Consider the following 7,993-nt stretch of genomic DNA (forward strand, 5'->3'; position numbering starts at 1 on the left):
TCCTTTCCTGGTTACAATATGAAAGGGCTCAGCATTAAAGGGAGCATCAGATTTTTGTTTTCCAGATTGATGGATAAGCATTCAATCTCTTCTAGTGAAAATAACATCCTTTGCATGTCAACGCTTGTCTGTATAGGCATTCATTTTCCTTTTACGATCCAAAGGGGATATGTACAAGGAAATGGCGGAGTGTGTCGTTAGCCTCCGTGGCTTAATGACACGCTCTGCCACTTCTGAAACGCAAGGCTGCACCATATTTACAAGAATGTGGTGCAGCCTTGTGTTTCCCCCTGCGATGGCGCTAAGTTTAGCAACTTAGCGCCAACGCATTCACCCTTGCACCAGAGTACAAGGGTGTCTGCATGCAGGGGAGGATTGTTTATGTGTCGGAAGGTGTCCATTCATGCACATAAACAATCCTCAAATGCAATTCTGTCACGAAAGTGACAGAATGGCATTTTTTTAAAGGTTTGTTTATGTGCAGGAAGGGACACCTACCTGTACATAAACAAACCATGGTATTTTGCTTTTTCCATGTGTGCTGCACAAGGCAGCACACATGGAAAAAGCAAAAACGAGGAGAAATAAAGCATTTTCCTGTTTTTTCCTGGTCTTTATTTTGGCGTTGCCTTCTATGTACACCACCCTTATACATAGTGGGCAGCGTCAAATACAATGGGTGTTGCGATGAGACGCCCACCAAAACACCCACTGCACGCCCATAGCACGCTATCCATGGCATGAAAGGGGGCCTTATGTACAAGGCAGCGTTATGCCAAGTTAAGTGGCTTAATGCTGCCTTGTACATAAGGTGCAGCCCCTATCACCACCACGTCTGTAAAAGTGACGTTGTGGTGGCGATAGGGGATTGTACATATGCCCCCAAGTCTTTTACGTGGATTTCTTCTTCAGTACTTGATCTTTAATGGTTTATTGAGGTAACTAAGGGCCAGATAAAGGAAGCCAAATAGCGATCTCAAATGCCGAAATCCACAGAATTTCAACCTTTGCGATCGCAATTTGGCTTTGAGCAATGTAGGTAAGATTAAACCTACTCGCAAAATAAGGAATCGCAAAAATTGCGATTCCCTATTTTGCAATTGCAGTTAAGGAATCACAAATTGCGATTCCTTAAATGCAATGTAAGTAGCACAAAAGGAAGTGCACTTTAGCTTTAAGGAATCGCTAATTACCACCAACTTGAAGTTGGTGGTAATTAGCGATTTCCTTTAGAAAAAACACTTTTTGGCTTTTTTAAAAGTGCCATGTGGCACACATTCATGCCCTTAGGGCATGTATGTGCGCCACATGTGCACACATGCACATTTCAGGGGTGCAACAGGGTGTCCTTTTGAACCTTTGCACCCTTGAAATTGCGCCCGCAATTTGCGAGTGCCTCTTGGTTACTCGCAAATTGTGGGCGCAAATCCTATTCATTCCTATGGGCCTCTTGGCCCACAGAAATGAATGAGATGGTATTCCTTGATTGCGAATCTCAATTTTCGATTCACAATAAAGGAATATTAACGAATCGCAAATATTTTTGCGATTCCTACCTACCTTCAATTTAGCAAATACTTAATAGCGATTCGGTAATAGTCGCTATTAAGGACTCGCTAAATTGAATTAACCTACATCTGGCCCAAAGTAGTCATGGGTGTCCCTAACGTTAAGGTTGTAGGGCTTTCACCTGTGGTCAAGTGAGGTGTCTAACAGTAAGCTCGAAGAGTAGAATTCAATGCAGGTTTAAGGTTGAGTTTTTCCAATACAGCATGCTGAAAAGCTTTCTTAAGAGTACTAATGATACGTTCGAGAAGGCAATTGGCCTGTGGGGAAAGAAGATGCTCATCTGATGCTTTACATTAAGATGACTGGGAAAGTCTCTGTATTATTGACTGTTGAAAGGTGGGCAGATTTTAACATCACAGGAACACCCCATGTTACAAATATACCGTCTAATCTCTCAATGCTTCTTTCTTGAGTAATAGATGAAAGATCTTCTATTGATGGAAAAGGGGAGTGTTCATCAAAAATCGCCATCAGGTGATAATTACACAGCCTCAAGCACATGAAAAATATAAATCCACAATAAAGTATTTAGTCTTCAGATGTTTAATTTAAATCTGTTATATGCCGTTATTCAGGTCCCCTCATAATATATAGATACGTACACAGATATTGTTCATAGCAATGTGTGACACGATGCTCTCATCCTAAAAGTAAAGGGAGATACGTTGGAAACTTCACACAAGACGACTGCTCATCCCCTGATGCTACGCCGTGCTCATGCCACTCCCACGCGTGTCTCACTTCAGAAGGAGCTGGTGGCTGGAGTCAAGACTGTGTGTATCGCAGATGGTGTGTTGCCAGAAATAATCGGACCACAAATCTCCTGGGTAAATTCGCCCCAGACTGGTATCAGTGCAAGTTGTGAAGGTTGTGTGGATTGAGGAGGGCTGCAGCTGATTCTAGCTAAACAAACTTTCCTTGTGATCCCCCGGTGCCTTAGCTGCAGTTGTGGTCACCATTGATCCTGATGCTGCCACCTTTGAGACTGGTGGGTGAGGGTGTGCGGCAGAGTTACGTGGGGGGGTTTAACTTGGTGCCAGATGGGGTGCGGCTACAGGGGGCTATACCTTCACCTCCTCTTTTCTTCCTCTGTGCTCCTGATGTCCTCAGGCCATATGTATGTGACTTTTGGCTTTTGAGATCCTTGCATCGTTGCTGTTTCTACGTGGATTAATTTAATTGGATTGTCGGTACCTGCGCTTCTGCCTTTGACGCTGTCACTTGGTTTAATTAACAAATCAAGCAATTAATGAATCAAGCAATTTTCATCCTTGCATTAAGTGCTCTCTGCAGCTTTCAGTTGCATTCACACTTATATTGAAACACAGCTCCTGCATATGTGGTTGTGGTGGTGGTGCGTCAAGATCAGGGGAGGAGGTAAGTGGTTAATTGCTGTTGTGCTCTGCAGCTGTTATTGGTGTGATGCATTGCCATTTCATCAAACACATTCCTGCCACTGTTATTTAATTAGTCCTTGATTTTGATTTTACTGTGGCCTACAACCTCACCCTCTCTTTGTTGCATGAAGAGCCTGCTTTGTGCCAACAGCTTGCCTTTATTTGAGGTGCTCCTACAGAGAGGATCTTATGGGCAAGTGCAAATGCAGTGGGGGGGGGATCGATAGATCTAATGCTCCAGAGAGCAATCGGGGTCATAGCTTCTGAAATTGAGCTAACTGAGAGAAGACTCTCCATGGGCCCAAAGAATCTTGCACAATCATTGCTGGGCGCCTGTGTGACCGCTCCAACACAAAGTACCCGGGGGTTGAGTCTTATGTGTTGGATGATGATCACTCTCCTGATAACTCACAACAGACACTACTTCCCAAGGTTCTGCATGAGCAACCCTGACAAGCTGCCAAAAGACCAAAGAAATCTGTCTGAAATAAGCAGCCGAAGAATAGCACTCAAATTAATACGGCATTCTCCACCCTTGCACCTGCTAACCTCGACTCTACCATGGGTCTTGTGGACCGCAGTATAAAACCAAGTTGGGTGGTTGATTTGGTAGAGGATCTAGTTGGTAGACTAGAAGGGATTTTAAGAAGGGAACTTTTACCCGTTCTGGAATGATTGTCAGCTTTATAGTGTTCCTGTGTTCAACAATTTTGATGTTTTGGACCAAGTTGATTGACTACCCAGAATGGCCTTTTACTCAGGACCTAGGCAGGAGGAGGCCATCCCTGCTCCAGTTATCATGGGGTCCACAAATGACCCTGAACTGACAACTAATTCTCTGCTACCAATGTTGTCTGATCAGAGGTCCATGCAGAAGCCAACAAATCCAGCCTCTACTCTCCATCTTAACTCCTGGAACATTGCTGGGATTCTGTCAGAAATGAACCACGGGGATTGGGGATTGTTTATTGATAATTTCGACTTCTACATCTTCCATGAGACTTAGGCACTAGCTAAAATATATAGGAAGGGTTTCTTAACACATAGCATTGAAGGACTGCCATCAGTAGTGTGTAGTCCATCTGGGGGGCTTAATTCTTAGCTTGAAATCCAAGCCTGGGGTTCCATATGTATTGATTACCATTTAAAATTGGTCGACTCCTTTTTCCAAACCCTCCTATTGTCCCAGAACCTTGATTGAATTTTTGAAAGACTTAGGCCCTGGCCATAATGTGATCATTGCAGGAGATTTTATTACATCTTTTGAACCATATATACCCTATTCTTGGAATTGGTTAAGGAAGAGGATTAATCTGGAAGGATACCTAGACTTTGCGTCCATAGGAAACCACCCAAAATTAGTTCTGCTACCCTCCATATTATTGATTTATTGGTCTCTTTTGGTCTGAGGCCATGCAATGGTCGCATTCCATCAGATATTGATGCTAAGCCAATATGCAGGAGGCGCGAATATTATAGCCACATTAATTTCATTCTTTTGGATGTTGGGGTATGGCACAAAATAAAAGATATGGAAGTACTTGATCTCCATGATAGAGATCATTATCCTATTGCACTAGTCTGGGATAAGTCACAGACAAGGAATAGGGAGAGTCTAACACCACCTCATCTATAGAGTCCTGTGGTGATTAGTAATTACAAACACAAGGTGAAATTCCAGATCCAAAGAGGCCATAACCGAAATGTATAAGTTGGTTTTAGAGGAATTGCACATTTTTGAGTGCCATGCTTTATTCTCTACCCAGATTATGACAATGCATGATAATTTATTATGAAAATGTGGCAACCTGTTTGTAAAGGACTGCAAAAGTGGAAAAGGTACCCGGAGACCAAGAGTGAGGGAGTGGTTCAACAAATCGTGCAAACTCGCCCTGGTAAATGCCCTAAAGAGTAATCAAAGAACACTCATCATTAAAATTAGAAGGCAATATACTAGTAAAGCCCAATGGGAGGCTGACATATGGAATGATTGATTAGAGGCAGTCAGGCTCAGAGACAATAATTGCTTTTGGTAATTGGTTGCACATGACGGCCGCAGACTCTTAACTCACCCAGATTGCCATATCGCACCAAAAGCTTGGGTGAACCACTTCTCGACACTCTATGAGGAGGCAAGCTTGGGAAATGGGTCATTAGAGAACTTGCCAGCCTGTACTATAGATTCTGCTGGAGAGAAGGCAAAGTCATTCATACTAAACGAAAATTTTTATCCAATCCAGGCAGAGAAATCTAGCAAAGCCTCTGGCTTGGATAGAATCCCAGCAGATTATTCCAGAATGAACCACAGGTCTGGGGATCCTGTATAAATTGCCTGTCAAACGCAGTCCTGGAAAGGAGCAGAAATAATCACTATTTATAAATAATTACAGACCAATACGTCTGATTGACAATATCCAAAACGTCTATAGCAAGCAAATCTAATCTAGGGGCTGAATTTCCCAAGCCAAAGTGTTATCCAACTTACAGGTGAGATTCAGATCCAACATTAGACTGATTGATCTGATTGTGCGATTCCTGTCCATTAAGTGGAAGATAGTAGATATTGATTGAGTAGGTTGTTGTATGTCGCCTTTGTGGATGTGTGAGCTGCATTCATTCTTGTCCCAAGGGCAAAACTTTGGGTGGCTTTGCATCAGATCGGGGTCCCGCTGGGACTATTGTCCGTGATACAGGCTTTACATGCAGAAAGTTTTGCAAGGGTTTGGTGGCTCCTGATTACCCCCATTTGTTGCCGGATACTGGTGGGAATGTACTCTGACTGCCTTGGGCTCTGTTTACCAGACCCAGGGCCAGTGCTCTGATTATAGGTTGTATAGTAATTAGGTTTATTTACAATTGGTACTGATAGCCTAGCTGTAAATCCCTAGTATATAATAGAGCATGTAGGTATAGAGGCCCAGTAGACTTAATGCATTTAAGTGTGCACTACTGTGGTGCCTCCTGTCATTTTAAAGAAAGAAAGCAAACACAAGGTCATGATGGACAGAGCGCTGAAACCTTTCAGACACTCACCCCCAGTCACAGAGCTGGGTTGAATCCATCATTGTTCTTTAGCTCACTTCACCACCCCAGTTCAGACCCAGCCATATGCAAATCAGTCTTGACTCTATTCCTCATGGGAACTGTCCAGCCTGAACTGCCAAGCCAGGTTTTCCCTGAACTGGAAACAAGCATGAGGGGTTAAACCGGTCTTAAAATGCTTGTTTCCAGTCCAGTGAGGATCTGGTTTGGCAGTTCAGGCTGGACTGTTCCCATTGGGAACATGGTCAAGACTGATTTGCATATGGCTGGGTTTAAACTGGGTTGGCATGGAGAGCAAAATAACAATGGATTTAGGCCCAGATCTCTGCACTGGGGTGAATGTTTGACATTTATCAGCATTCTGTCCATCAATTGTTCTTTTTGCATTTGTCCCCTGAGTGGGACGGGGCTGCCTATAATGTTTTTTACTGTACTTATTTGTGTAAGCTCTGTCAAGTTTGTGTAAAAAAACAGATTAACTATTAGCCAAAAGCACACTGGAAACGTCCTAACTATGTCCTGCTTTTCTTAATGCCTCCTTTGTACATGGGCGCTCTTGTGTTTACAGGTGCGTGCTCTGGTTCCATTGTTTTTAAACTTGTTGGCAGAGATTAAAACATCAGAGCACGATAAATGGACGCCCCATAGGAAACGGCAATGTTACATAAATGAGCATCGATCAGTTGTGACTAACACAACTCAACAGCTTCACAGAATAAAGGAGTGCTGAACGCATAACTTCTGGTCACAGGTAAGGAATGCCATGATTTTAATTTTTGTAACATAAAAGAAATCTTTGCAAATATTTTCTGCCAAATTATTTTGTAAACCTCAAATGAATCCAATCAATCACTGAAAAATTAAGGATCTTTAACATTTTAAATGGATCTATTTGCTTAGTAGATTTCTATTTATACTGTAATATTGACATTTGGTGGCTGTTCATAAGGTACAATTGTATAAATTGATATCCATAGAGAACAAATTCATTTTATGAAAAGTGACTGTCCTCCATCCCAAATCATAATGCTTTGTGGACCAAGTTTAGCTTACTCCTAAAAGTACAATGCCAAATATTCAACTGCAATATTTTTTATGGTGATAAAAAGAATTTCTAAAGTACGCAGAAAAGTGGCAGATGGAATGTTTGAATTGATCTCATCCACATGTAATTACTCGGGCCTCATCCCAGGCCATCGTTATTTTGCACACCATCCCACCTCAGTTGGGACCCAGAAATTTGAAAATCAGCCTTGATCCTGTACCAATGTGAGCAGTCCAGCCCAAACTCCCAGGCCATGTTCTCACTGAACCGGAGGAACACAAGCAACCTAGGACCAGTTTTGCCAACCTGAAGTGGCATGGTGTGCAAAGCATCAACAGTCTAGGATGAGGCCACGATAGATTTTTAGTGGCTGGGATTCATTCAAGCATTCCCTCCATCCCTTTTCTATATACTTTAGGATATAAAGAATTTGTCACACTGTGACTTCCTGGTAAGTAAGTCTACTCAGGAGTTCAAAGACGGGAATGCCATCATAGTCTTCTGCATATCCACAAACCTCGGCATTTATGAGTATTCATCCATTTTTCCTTCAACCCTCCTCCAGCTTGGACTTATTCCTGCAAAAGGGAGGAGTAAAACATTTTCCAAAATAGGATTCAGAATGAATAGCTCAAAAAAGATGGTGGGGGTGAAAGAGAAGGGGTGTTGCTGTAAGAAAACACATTTATTTTCACTATAGGAAAATAAAGAAAACGAAAAATGCAAGTTAGCAAGTGCTATTTCACTTATTCAAAATATGTTTGCATTCGCAAGTGTAAACTCAGTATATTTACATTTGTTGAAATGCCTTCTTGTGTGACCAAGCAGAAATTTGCAAATGGATTTCAGCAGTACTCTTGCAAAATTGAATCTGTCACAGGCTTGGCACTTCTCAAAATCTTTGTGAAATCCAAGAAGTCAGAACACTGCACCAATGTAT

Source organism: Triturus cristatus, chromosome 6 (genome assembly GCF_964204655.1).
Source record: "Triturus cristatus chromosome 6, aTriCri1.1, whole genome shotgun sequence".
Taxonomy (NCBI): domain Eukaryota; kingdom Metazoa; phylum Chordata; class Amphibia; order Caudata; family Salamandridae; genus Triturus; species Triturus cristatus.